Raw genomic sequence first — 14,189 nt, 5'->3', positions numbered from 1 at the left:
GAGATTGGCATAGATCCAAGAGTGAAAGGGTTGAAATAAATGGGAATTCTGTGATTAAAAATGTTAATAGTAGTATCACCAAGATTTTAGTATCCTGATCACTCTCATTTAAGATTTTAGCCAATTAAGTAGAAGTGAAAATATCTAGTTAGAGCCCCATGTCTATAGATAGACTCCTCCTATGAGGCACTTCTGAAAAGCATAAGAAGAAACAAAGGGATGGCTGAAATGTGGTGACATGTTTTCACACAGGAATAAGGCAGTGACTTTGGGAAAAATATCTATATTTGAGTTATCATTAGAATGTCGAAAGAGGATTAGGGAGACACTGATATCGCTTCCTGAAGATATTGCAGGAACCTAATAGCATTGCTGTGTCCTTATATACACCAAAAATCTGTAGTGGCAATTTTGGAATTTTGGTTTCTTAAAAAAATAGAAATATTATAAGAATATATTTTCATTTTAATCCCAGGTGTGGGATATGGGGCTGCTTCAGGTTGTCCACAGCAGCTGACTATGATTGCCTGGGGCTCTGTCTAGCAGGGGTATGGTTTAGCTGCAGAGAGTTTATACAATTGTGGGACATTTGGAATTCTGGGGACTTTTCAAAGGATATATAAATGCTAGGACCCTGAAAGATGTGGTGGGTATTTGGCTATCGATGGGTTGTTGGTTGTTGTTGGTCATGGTTTGTTAAGAAGTTATGTGAAAAGAAGAAAGAACAAGAAGAAGAAATTAGATATCCTACCAAAACTTGCCCCAAGGAACTCAATGCCCCTAATCAGTAGGAAGTAGTTTAACAATAACACTGCCCACTTTCTGACCTCTGACATTATTCAGTGATCTCTACCCTCTTTGTCCTCTAACCTTTTTCCTCTATTATTTAGTGTTAAGGGATTGAATGGGTGGAAGAAAGGGAGTGGAGAAGGGTGGAAAAAAAGAGGAAACCACTAAGTAGCAAACACCGGCTAAATGAATCTTCCAATTCCTGCATCCCTTTCAAGCTGTCTCCACCACCTCATTTTATAGATGATAAAGTAACAATCCTCCAAAACTCCAGAGAAAACAACTAAAATTATCAACAGGATGTATGAAAATGAACCAGAAAGACTAGAATAATCTGCAAAGAAAATATTAGGAGGGGTGTGTGCTTAGACTCCTTTAAAAGAGCACAGAGTGTGAAAGATGCTGTGTCACATGACGAACCTGCCAGCTGTAAGAGATACCCAGGTGAGGCAGGAGCTAATGCTGGTGTCTTAAAAAGGAAAACTGAAACTAGCAAGACTTGATGCTTGCCAATTTTGAGTCTCATTCTTTCCTCTCCTAAAGATTTATTGGAACTTGCTTTATGTCAATCAGTTAGGTAAGCTCTTATGTACCCAGACAAGATAAGACACGTCTCTGCCTATGACAGTAGGTTTCACTGAAGGGAATGAGAGCTACAGAAAAGTAGGCATGAGATAGTTACAAATGTGGTCCTAAGAGAATGGGGTTAATGAACTTCACACTGAGGTGACATTTGACCCAGACACTGAAGAATGGCTGTGGTTATGTCATTAGATAATGAGCAACAGAACATTCTAGACAGAGAAAAGCTTGAAAAAACAAATAGGGTGACAGAAACCAGTAAATATAAAGGCATACAAAGATAAGAGGTAGACTTAAAGGGGTTGTTCCTGCCCAGAAATAAGAAGTCCCTGGAAGCAAGACTCAGGAATTCATAAGTGAAAGGGCCATTAGCATCTTGGGCAGTGAGAGAACATGATTAGACTGGCATTTTAGAAATACAGCTTAAGCCAGGCAGTGGTGGTGCATGCCTTTAATCCCAGCACTCGGGAGGCAGAGGCAGGTGGATTTCTGAGTTTGAGGCCAGCCTGGTCTACAAAGTGAGTTCCAGGACAGCCAGGACTATATAGAGAAACCCTATCTCGACCCTACCCCCACCCCCAAAAAGAAATACAGCTTAGTGTTGGTTACCCTATGGGACTCATGTGACCTAGGCAAGATCTTTCTGCATTCAAAAATGATCTCATGAATTAATAAATTGTAGTAAATTAGAATACTTGACGACCCCAGCCCTGCTGAGGTCAATGACTTTAGAACACTATGACAGAGTAACACGTGTGCTGGTTTTATTTTTGCTGGGTTGCAGGCAGGGCCTGTGGATTGTGGGTAGAGTTTGCTGCCTTACTTGATCAGTTGTGGAATAAAGTCTTCATAGACTGGAGAAGTCTATGAGCATACTAAACACAAAGACAAAAACTGGAAGCTCTTATCCAGAAGGAAAGCATTCTCTTCTGCCTACATTGAACTTTTGTAAACTGCCTGATCTTTGCCCAGCCTGCCTTTCTTACCTGTGAGGGGTATGGAGCTGCTATTTGGAATCTGTCAAAGCTGTAGCGAATATGGAGGGCAGCATAGCAAGGTCAGGGAGAAAGAATCTAACATTTGACAGAGGCTGACCCCCGAGTATAGAGCAAATCATTTGGCTACTAGCTCAGAATGCATTTTAAAAATACAACAAATACAGGTTTGGGGGAGTAAAATATAATGGTCATCGACTCACTTCTGTTAATGTTTGCAGAAACGGGTATCACACCTGTCGGTAAAATGTATGCTGAAAAGGTGCTGAAGAGATTATTAGCACACCAAGAATTTTCACACCCAGACTGGAGATTGGGAAAGGAGAAGTAACAAGATTTAGGGAGGAAATTTGGAATAAGAGGCTGAGTGAGACAAGATCAAAGATGTTTTGTGAACACAAGTAAGTCACACAGAACCAGCGGGAAACTATTCCCAGTGATATTTGGGGATATTTGTTTGTGATTATCCTATCTTTTAAAGAAAGATTTCCTATTCACAGCTGCCACCATTTTATTAGGATACCCCAAAACTTGAAACTTCCTGATATCTGAATTAGTCTTTTTCTGATTACACACACACACACACACACTCCCCAAGTCTTGCGATTTACTTGACTTAGCTCCCAGTTTTAAATGCTCAGGCATGATGTCAAAATTAGTTTAGCGTGACCTCAAGGCATGGAAAAAAACAAAACAAAACAAAACAAAACAAACAAACAAAAAAAAAAAAACCCCAGAAAGGTAAAGAGTGTCTACAGTGTATCCTGAAGACAGCCTTCACAATGACCTAAAGGCTTCCCACTAGATCCTACTTCTTAAAGATACTCCCATCCCTTTAGCACTGCCTTGCAGGGAAACAAGTTCCCAACACATACAAGTTTGGGAAGAGTGAAATCTGATCCAAACCACAGAAAAGACAACATCTTAGCCAAGTTTACTCCACTGTTGCCAGCTGGTCTCCCTGACCTGGTTTTATACTCTTTGCCCTGTGTTGCTCCTGCTTTGGTATGAAATATGTCTGACTCATCATATCACGGGGCACTTGGGAATTCAGGCCTCCATGCGTGTCACTGTTGAGATGTGTCAATATAAACAAAAGAATAGGAATAGCCAAGAGCTAATAAAATGATTTTTTGGTTCTCTAATGATAGCAATTAAGTCAGAAGGATTGCTTCAAAGCACCTTAAAATTCCTAAAGGACGGGGGCTGGTGAAATGGCTCAGTGGGTAAGAGTACCCGACTGCTCTTCCGAAGGTCCGAAGTTCAAATCCCAGCAACCACATGGTGGCTCACAACCATCCGTAACAAGATCTGACACCCTCTTCTGGAGTGTCTGAAGACAGCTACAGTGTACTTACATATAATAAATAAAAAAAAAAAAAATTCCTAAAGGACAAAATTGCTCTGCCCCAAAGGCTGTGAAGTAAGATGAGCAGTTGCCTAACTTTGAAAAACATGCTACTCGCATTAGGAAACACTAGTCTTCCTTCTTCCTGCTGCCCTTGGAGTCAAGGAAAGGACACTTTGCTTGCTGAGGAAAATACTAAGCAGGTGAAACAGGTGATCCAGCAGGTCTTCCACAGTGGTAACTATACATCATCTAAATTTTCTAGAGCAGTAAAGTAGACTAACGGAAGATAAAGGGGTAAGGGAGAGTAATGGGCTATGTCAAGATATGCTCAAAATCTATTATATACTTGTATGTAACCCAATATAATACACAGTGACAAATAGAGCAGCGTGGTTAAAGGGCATGTTGTCTAACCTTCTGTGATACCTGGGTCTCTGTCTGTGGCTTCTTACTCATGTTACTGTACTATGTGCAAGTCTGGAAGACACAGAGTGCATATCAGTGCACACACTGCTAGTGGTGTTTGATGTCTGCCACTTTAGGAACCAGGAAATAGCCATGCAATGATCGTCAATTAATTTCTTTAAATCACTTTTTATCAGCAGACGAATCTTTGCAGGTCTATAAACTGCTACCACTTTAGGCAAAGGTAGTTCTAATTCTCCATTATTTTGCTGTAATAGACCTAGTGATAGCATTTACCCTACCAAGGGGCACCTTTTCTGCAGCCTAGCTCTGCACATGGAGAAATAGGCATTATAAAGCCACTCTGATCTGGCTCTGCTCTGTCCATCCATATATAGAGCCTTTGGTGCATTTAAATTGCTTTTTGCAGCAGTTGAAGGGATCAATAGCTCTTAGACTCTTTAAGGAACGAATAATATACAAGATGGACATTTTAAGCTCTTTAGAAAATATATTCATGAGGTCATCCTGTTTCCCTTGGTACCCAACTTTGCTAGTGACATTTATTAATGTTTTTGCAGCAAACAGGAGGTGGAGTCCTCTAAAGGCTCTCGTCTCTGTTCTTCCAGAAAATATTGATTTTATTACAAGAATTGGGGGTTGGGCAGTGTTAGAAAAAAATAGATGCTCAAAGAAAAAAAAAGAAATCTTACAAAGGATAACTTAGCTCAAAGCTGGCTTGACAAAGTAACATTCTCTAAATTGCTTTGTACCACTTGATAGAGACAATTTCTTCTGATTTTCCCTTTGAACAATTTCATACCCTTTATGAGAACTTGCTTTAAGAATGTTATGTTCCTAATGGTAATACAGGACTTTCCACTGAATCTTTGTATTGGCGAGAGAGGACAGCTTCACACCGCCACAGACTTGGAAAGCATTTGAAATTCCAATTAATTAGGGTTAATTAACTACATGTTTGGTAAAACCACTCTGAGATGCCAGACCGGGGGGAAAATAACTGCTACTTGATAGCTGCTTTAAAGAAAAGGCTGGAAACCATGAGAAAGCTCAGTCTGACTCACAGAAGTCTGGGTGTATTGGGGTGTGTGATTAAGTTGGAAAGAAATCAAGTACTGGGATGACTTTCCTCCAAAAGGGGGAGGTGATTAATTCTGTGGACACTCTTTCATTAAACTGATATCTCATAAGACTTCAGACAATAGAAATGTGGCTGGGTGCGTAGGGCCTGACTGGTTAGAGGTGAGGTCCTTGGGTACCCATGTGCCCATACATATTGGAGACAGAGGTCCCAGGTGCTCTAAGGCACTAAAAGACCACAGTAGCAAAGGCAAGCCCTGCTCCCTTTCCCATGCCTCTGACAGACCTGAGCTGATACTGTAACATGTGGCTCATAGCCCCAAAAGGGTATTATCCAGTCCTCAAAGCACTTTTGTCAATGGATGGTACTATTTAGGAACACTTGGAGATGAATTAATTTTTTAATGAAAATTCAGTTACTGAGATTTTGTTGAAAAAACATTTCCATTTGATACTAGTCAGCCCTTGGGAGTCTGCAGGAGCCCTCTCCAGGCCCACTATCCCTCCTGCAGACGTTGATTTTCTTACTATTTTCGTAAACTCACATTCAGAATAACATACCTGTGTGCAGTGTACCAACAAGGCTAAATGAACGGGTGTCTAAACATTGGGTAGCCCCTTGTCGTAATGTATGGACCAGCTTTTGCTGCCCACCATCGTCCTCTTGCTCTTCTTTCTGACAGTGTGTCCAGACTATTGGAGGACCTCTTTGTCTTCAAGGTTTCCCAGTCTCACTAAATTACTTTGAAACCCCCAACTGTTATGAATAATAACACATTATCTAACAGCCTCTGTTGCTCTACCATAAAGTCTCTAACTAGGTACACAAGATAACAATCCCCACTCTTGTGTCCTACAATGGCCAGGAAAGAGAAGCCTGAGTACTGTTGCTTAGAAACCAGTGTGCATTTGCAAATCTTGGTGCAGCTACCAGCCAATCCCCTTTAGTTGCTTCTAAGACAGCCACAGTGCCAAACATGCACCAAGAAGCCCTTTCCTAGGTAATCACTATAACACATTTTCACTCTCCAGATTCATACCTCTTCATACAGGTTAGAGTCGTGCTTTATTAATTATACTTTATTTTAAACACTTAGTTCACTTTATTTTTCTTGTATAAAAACCCTTATGTGGTAATAACAGCTGGATCCTGGGTCTTCTGAACAGTCTCTGGTGTGGGTTTTCACAGGATAATCAATGAATTCCTGATAAGGAGCATTGGTGAACAGTCTCTTTTCAGAGGTTAGGGGTCAGGTAGCTGTAGGTTTTGGAGATGACATCAAAGGTGGCCTTGGCAAAGTTGCCCAGGGTAGCTGTGTATCCCCTGGCTGAAGTGTAGCAGTCATCTATACTGGGGATCATTAGTAGCTTCTTCAGTACAGAGGCAGAGACAATGCCAGTGCCTGTGGGGCAAGGATGAGACTGAGAAGTTCCAGCACAGAGCCACTGCGATCTGTGCCCTTGCATGGGACAGCGTGGGGCTTGCCAATCATGTTCCCCAGTAGCCTCTCTGCACAGAGATGATGGAAAGCTTGGCCAAGATTGTGGCTCCTCAGATGGCATGGGTACCTCCGTAGAGTACTTAACACCAAGACCAGTGTGATCATCGTAGTCACTAATAGTGACCAAAGCCTTGAACCTGGTCCCCTGGCCAGCCCAAGTCTGCTTCCTTACCGGCATGATCTTCAGAACCTCATCATTTAGGGATGTGCCCAAGGGAAAAAAAATCAATAACCTAAAATTCCTTAATGGGCAGGGAGAATAGGTAGATCTCATTCAAGGACTTGATCTTCATGTCCTTAACCAGGCACCCCTGCTTGGTGAAAGGCATCCACTCCTTGTCTTTAGCTTTACCTCCACAAGCCACACACCCTCAACCAGGGCCACAGTCTTGACCAGGGTCACAGTCTCAACCACGACTGACCACAGGGCCCTAAGACCAATGCTGAATCCTCCAAGGAAGCTGCAGCAGCCCCCTATTCCTGCCCCCTCCCCCAACCTCCCATCCCCACTCCCTATCCTCCGGGTTCTCCCACTGCACTGTTGTCATCCACCATTTAGTGTTTCCGAAGAACAATTATTAATTATACTTAATATTTTTTCACCAGCTGAATTGTGAGCTCAATAATGGTAGAGAACATCATCATATGCCCATATGACATATTCAGTATGAGGGAACGCCTGGTGTATGGAAGCTACTCAATAATACATGCCTGACCATATTGAAATATGAAAGACTCCTCAGACAATTACTAAAGAACATCAAAGAATGTCCTCGTGGCTCAGAGCTCAGACTTTAGGTACTCAGCCAAACCAGAGTATGAACCTCTTCCATCCTCTGGAAATGGCACTCCAAACCTAAGTCAGATCACACTTGGCGAGAACATCTTATTCCCACAGGTCACTGAAGATGTACTTTTTTTTTCTACAAAGATTGGCTCTGTTTAGAAAATGCCAACCATCTTATATCACTGAAGTAATTATTCCCAACTTGCCTCAGTGGTTTTTTTCTGTGATGCTGGTTTTAAGATTGTTGTAAATCTTGTGACATCACTGAAGAAGTAATGTCAGTAGAGAAGGAAGAAGGAGGAGAGCAGCGAGAGGAAAAAGAGAGAGAAGAAGGGAGGAAGAAAGAGAATTACGAGCTTGTTGATTCTATTTACTATCAGGATCCCTTTAAGTTCTCTTTCTCTCTGTACTACTGAGAGTTGAACCTAGGATCTCTTACATGTCGCCATAACCTTAGGCCTTATTGTCTCTTAAAGGGGGGAGGAACTGGAAAATTATCTAATATTTTGGTCCTTTCATTTCCAAAGACATCTCAGTCATTTTTTTCCTGCAGGTGAGATTCTAAGCAGGAATCTGCTGCATTTCTTTCAATTCACTGCATTTTAGATGCTGTTGTTTGACTGAAGCTAGATACCAACAGACACAAATGGAATTGTAAGAGCTGTTAGTACCCAAAGGGAAACTATGCCCCACGATACTGAGGGCTTCGGAGCTCTTGTGTAGGTCTAGAAGGTTGGAATGGATGTAAAAGGACCTGGGGCATCAGAGAACCTGCTTTCATCAAAGGCCTTGGGATTTCCTGGATAGGCAAAGAAGACGGGAAATGTTCCCAGGAGGGAACCAGCTCAGGGCTCCATAGAGCAATGTTTATAAGAATTGAGGATTCTGTGTAAAGATCCCCGCTGGTCAAAGAAGACCCCTGGGTAAGAGGTAAGGATTCGGATAGCCTGCCAAGGAAGATATCAGACAGAGAAGCCAGGCCCGCTGTGTGCTGAAACCAGTTGTGCTCTGTGCCATTATTGGTCTCCAGCCTCTAGGGCCCTGTCTCTTTGATGCCACACTACTGACCAAAGGCAAGCTGTAACAAAAGACCTCCTAGACAGGACAATTTCTACAATAATTAAATGCTGTTCAGTCTCCCCTGATCTTTACTAATTTCCTTCTGTTTGATCTGATTCTCATTTTAATTTTTGGACCTAGATAGATTATTCATATCCTCAAAATGTAACAATAAATTCTTGCCTTTGAACTTGCTGTAAGAATACAATGTATCTAGACCCCCAATTTCCTGTTACACTCATAGGATAGAAAGAATGATTATTTTAGAAGAGTCTTGTTCCAAGGGGAGTTCAACATGCCCCAGCTTCAAATTATTTTATAATCTAAACTAGTATGGCAGCACATGCCCATAATCTAGGCAATGAGCAAGGTGGAGCAGGAGAGTAAGTAGTGAGTTCAAGACTAACCTGAGCTAGGTGCATAATGAGTGTCAGGTCAGCGTGGCCTACATATAATGAGATGTTACCTTAAAGGGGAAGAGAGGAGAAGGAAGGGACAACGGAGAGGGAGGAAGAGGGAAAGAAGACAAAAAATGAGAGTGTTTTTTAAAAGGGCCAAGAATCATAATAAATCAAGGCAAGGATGGAGACATAGCCCCTGTAAACACAGCACTGGGGAGGTAGAAGGAAGAGGATCACAAGGCCAAGGCCACCCTGAAATAGGAGATCATATTACAAAATGCCAAAAAAAAAGTAAATAACTACTCATGAATTTCACAGGTCTACAAGGCAGTGGGGAAATTACTATCTTATTACATAAACAAATTACTCCAGAGAGAGATATCATCAGAAAATTCATACAGGAAAGAAACCTTACAAATGTAGTGAACGTGACAAATGCTAACACAGAAAGGCAGTCTTAGAAGTCATCAAAGGGGCTGGAGAGATAGCTCAGTGGTTAAGAACCCGACTGTTCTTCCGAAGGTCCTGAGTTCAAATCCCAGCAACCACATGGTGGCTCACAACCATCCATAATGAGATCTGATGCCCTCTTCTGGTGCATCTGAAGACAGCTACAGTGTACTTAGACATAATAATAAATAAATCTTTAAAAAAATAAAAGTCATCAAAGAATTCATACAGGAGAGAGATACTATATTTGGAGAGGTATAAGAAAAGCTGGTTATTAGGATATGGGAGGGATTTATAAAAGGTTTATATAAGGTACAGTCAGAAAGGACGGCCTCATCCAGATGAGGGGTTCAGTGGGACAGAGCCAAGGGAAGCAGCACACCCAAGCTGAGGTACATGCCTTGTCCTGTTTCCCAGGAGTCCTTGGTCTCACTGGCTCATTACCATCCCCAAAGTACTCCATTATCTTATTAGCTCCCCGTGTAAATTATTTATCTGAGCAATGGCAGATACTGACCAGTTCTGAGAAGTAATGTCAGCTCTGGGAAACGCTGCTGGGGCCCACAGGCTCGGTGGCTGGCCAAAATCAATTTTAATTCCTTTTTGTGAGTGTTGAACATGTGAGGGGAGGTCTTGCAGAATAGGGCTGTTCAGATGGCAGCCGCCCTTTCTAGAGGGTCTCCATCAGATCTACAAATGAGATGTCTGGGAGCAACATTAGGGAGCTCGCCCGCCAAGGGACACAACTTGTGGTGTTGTTTGGAATAAAGGAAGTCATAGTAAGTCAGCTCCGGGCAGGATATTAAAAGGTTGCTTGATTTTTATCTCCAATATGCTTCCTTTGAAAAGAGCCACCTTGCTGCCACATTGGGAGAAAGATTTGTTAGTGTAGTTGCCTTCTCCCCATCGCTAGGGCTGAGCTTGCAGAGACAGACTGTACTGACAGGTCCAGAAATCCCTAAGCGCTTTAACTTTCTTTACTATGCTTACTGACATGCACCTCCCTCTCCCTTAACCATTCAGTTGTTTGATGTTTACTTTGGTCCTCCATGGGAGTTCTCTGCTACTGAAGGAAAGAATTAATCACCTGCAGCATGCACATGTAAAAGGACCTAAGCTATGAAGGAGAAAAACACAATGTGCAGAGCAGATGTACAACTTGACAGGGCATGGGGTGAGGAAAGGCAGAGAGTGGGGTACAAATAAGATACCAAGTTAAGAGAGCGAGCTCTTTGACTTCTATGTAAAATGTTCTTCCAGGAACCTGGAAAACTTACTTTCTGCTGATTAAATTGAGCCTGATTCATCAAATTCAACAGGCATCACTTCCCCCTATGCGAAGATCAGACACCAGAAAGACTTCCCTAGAGTGAGCAAAGTTGATTCTGTAGGAAGAGTGCTTAATGTCCATACAGGTACAGTGGTATCTTTTCAACAGTCAGATATCCACAAGCCTTGTCCTTTCTACACATCCATGGTGTGGCAGTTTGTCTGGACAACTGGGCAGTCTTTCTGTCTTCTGAATCCCATCCCACCTACCATGATAATGAGTATGAAAATACCTAGCAAGGCGTAAGAAGCTACGCAGAACAGCATGACTATCTTGCTGGCATTTGTCCTCAAAGGGTGAGCAAGGTTTCTAGCCCAAGCTTTGAGGCACTGCTTTATAAATCATACCACTCTAGCAGTGATGGGTTGCTTGCTGCAACTTTGAGCCAGGAGAGAGCAAGGGGTGAGGGGGCAGCCATCCCTATGTGGATACCTCAGGCAAAAGGCTATTCACTCCTATCTATGCTTCCTCAGGTAAGGTCACAGAGAATATGCAGTATTCAGTATTTCATTTTATTTTCTCCATACACGCCTTAAAATACAAAATCACCATTGTCTCAGAATAGTCTGAAACTTCAAGAAACAAATTCCCCAAAATTGTAAGGGGTTACATTTTCCTCAAGGCCACAAGGGAGCTTTTGACAGGCCTGTTCCACTTCCTAGCAGAAGGCAAGAGAGTGAACATTCAGAATAAGCAGGAGCTGGCTAACCTGTACCCCTCCCAAGGACACACTTCCCAGAAGGTCCGTCTAGGGACTTCCACTGGAATTCCTTTGGCCAGAACAGTGTCATTCTGACCTCCTCTATGTGACAGAAATTTCTGGAAAACAGCCAGACTCATGATCATCCTGAAAAAGCCAGGGTTGTCTGACCACTGTGGAAATCAAAGGCAGCACCAGGCAAACCAAACACCACCATTAAAGATCCTGACCTTTAGTTCTCTCTTTAGAACTAACCTAGCACGCAAAATTAATGTCTGTCACATAAGCTACCAATGAGTAGTTTACTTCGTTTGCTTCTTTCTTTCTTTCTTTCTTTCTTTCTTTCTTTCTTTTTTTTTTTTTGTTTTCTTTTTGTTTGTTTGTTTTTTGTTTTTTGAGACAGGGTTTTTCTGTGTAGCCCTGGCTGTCCTGGAACTCACTTTGTAGACCAGGCTGGCCTCGAACTCAGAAATTCGCCTGCCTCTGCCTCCGCCTCCAGAGTGCTGGGATTAAAGGCATGTGCCACCATGCCGGCCTTAGTAGTTCGTCTCTTATAAAGCTATGAGAAGCTCCCACTCCCAGCTTCTCCTAGGTTGCCTTGTACTTTTAGGCAGTTTGTATTGACTGTGGCTAAACCTAATTCATTCATTTATGAAGCAATCTCAGCATCAGCAGCAATCATAAAGTATTCATCTCTCGGTGGTTTACACTGGAGAAGGTCACAGTATTGAGTATATGTATGCCCAAGGCCCCTCTCTCCATCGGGGCCTCCTGTGGCTTAGGCCTGATATTTTCCTTTAAACAGTGAAATAAGGTATACACAGCTTTAAATACATATTGGTGTTTTCTCACAAGCTCTGGAGACCTTTCTATGTGGGGCTGGAACCCTCTTCCCATTCTTTGCAGTATTCCTTACTTTCTTTTGCCTTGTGGCAACATTTGGTCATTAGAATTAATTTTCTTCCTATGTTTCTCACACTGAGGAATTTTCTGGATTCCTCATTTCAAAATCCAGCATATAAGATACTGCCTTTTCTATTGTGCCAAATCTCTGAACATAAAGGAGAAAGACAGAAGGGACTCAGTGGCTCTTAGCTACCTCTGGTCACCTCTGTCACCTCTGGTGACAGGCATGGGTATGGAGCTCAGAGGTGGGGATACACTGCACTTATGTTGCTGACTGACTGTGAGCTATGAGTGTCCATAAAGCAGAAGTGCAAGGGAGCTAAGTGACAGGATGGTGCCTTAAAATAGGGTCCCCTACAGTCAGAACAATGGCCTTGATGAATGTAATTGAGCCTCTCAATATAATGACAATGTCATTGAAAAAAGTGAAGTCCATCATCTAACTGTGGGTGGGTCTGACCTTTACCTAATCTCTCATTTCCTGGAGTGGTCTCTTATTTCTCCCAATTTCTATTCATGACCCTGGCCCCATCCAGTGTCCCCAGGCCCTCTCTTGTTGTCCAATCTGCCCCTCATGGCTCCCTTGCTGCCCGGCCAGATTATGTTCCCTGGGTCATTCACCTGCTGGTCAGAACCCTGGCAAGTAATTCCCTCATCTGGGTATTTCCAACTACAAGTCTTGAAGGAAAAGGCCAAAAAAGCTGTCCTCTTTTTCTCTGCAGAGGCTATGTGTTCCTCCCTCAGCACAGTTAATGGGATGCAGTGTTGTGAAACTAACCTTTCCTCAAAAGGTCAGTGAGAAAAATACAAGGATAGCATCGGCTACTCTGCCTAGAAAAGGTCCTCAGCCTCCTGCATCGGATAGGTTTACTTATTAGCAGAGTTGGGCGGTGAAGCAGAAGGTAATGTTAGAAACAGGGCACGGAGATGGAGTCAAAGTGCCCACGTTGCTGAGAGGAACAAAGATCCAGTGATCTCCAGGTCTACCTTCAGGGTACTGGTAGGTAAGACATTAGCATAACTGAGCAGTGCCTGAGCAGCTGCAGTTCTGGTCTCCCATCTCTCCTGGAAAGCAGGTGGACAAGTCAGCTTGTAAATCTCTTTCCAGAAGTCACACTGGTTTTCTATCTGACCCCAGGGTTCAGGCTGCTCCTTCTCTCAGCATAAGACTCCAAGGAAATAATAATTCCTTTAGGACCCATTCCTTTAAAAGCTTCAGAGCTGAATGGAGAGGAACAATTGTCTTCTTAGAATATTGTTTTTCCTGTCAGGCAAATTACACACTGCTCTCTTCCTGATTGGGGTCTGCAGTCCATCCTCATTCATTCAAGCAAGCATGGTCTCCCTCCAGCCACAGTGAGCCAAGCAGAGCCCATCCCTGGAGAAAGTCCATCAGCACACCCTCCTCAGTCAGAAGAATCGAAGCGACCTCTCTGGCCCTGGAGGGAGTGTACTTCTACTTGATGTAGTTTTACAGACAACTGAATGTCCCCATTTCAGATGAGACCCAAAGCTGTGCCTTTTATGACCATAAAGAAAAAAGAAATAAAGTGTGTTCCTAAACAAAATAGATTTTCCCCTGAGGTAAATGCCGTGACTCTCCTAAAATGGAAAAAGGGAAGAGAGCATCTATATTTAGCTCCTTATTTATTTAATGCTCAGTTCCCTCCACAGCATCTGCCTGGGAGCTGCGACTGTACACGCAGAGTCCCAGATTCCAGGTCAAGAATGACAGGAGGGTGATTTGGAAGGAATATTTCGGTTTCTCTGGGTCTTCGTTTGTGTGCTTGTGGGGGGTCACTGATTCCTTTGGATCTAGCATTGAATATCT

At 42.7% G+C, this 14,189-nt stretch overlaps 1 pseudogene; it reads right to left on the bottom strand.

The window, feature by feature from the left end:
- Positions 1-6,326: 6,326 nt before the first annotated feature.
- On the bottom strand, positions 6,327-7,961 carry Gm21362 (annotated as a pseudogene).
- Positions 7,962-14,189: the final 6,228 nt, after the last annotated feature.

Source organism: Mus musculus, chromosome 1, assembly GCF_000001635.26.
Source record: "Mus musculus strain C57BL/6J chromosome 1, GRCm38.p6 C57BL/6J".
In the NCBI taxonomy this organism is placed as follows: domain Eukaryota; kingdom Metazoa; phylum Chordata; class Mammalia; order Rodentia; family Muridae; genus Mus; species Mus musculus.
Note: the sequence above shows the minus strand (reverse complement) of the source record. Positions and strands in the feature narration are given on the sequence as shown.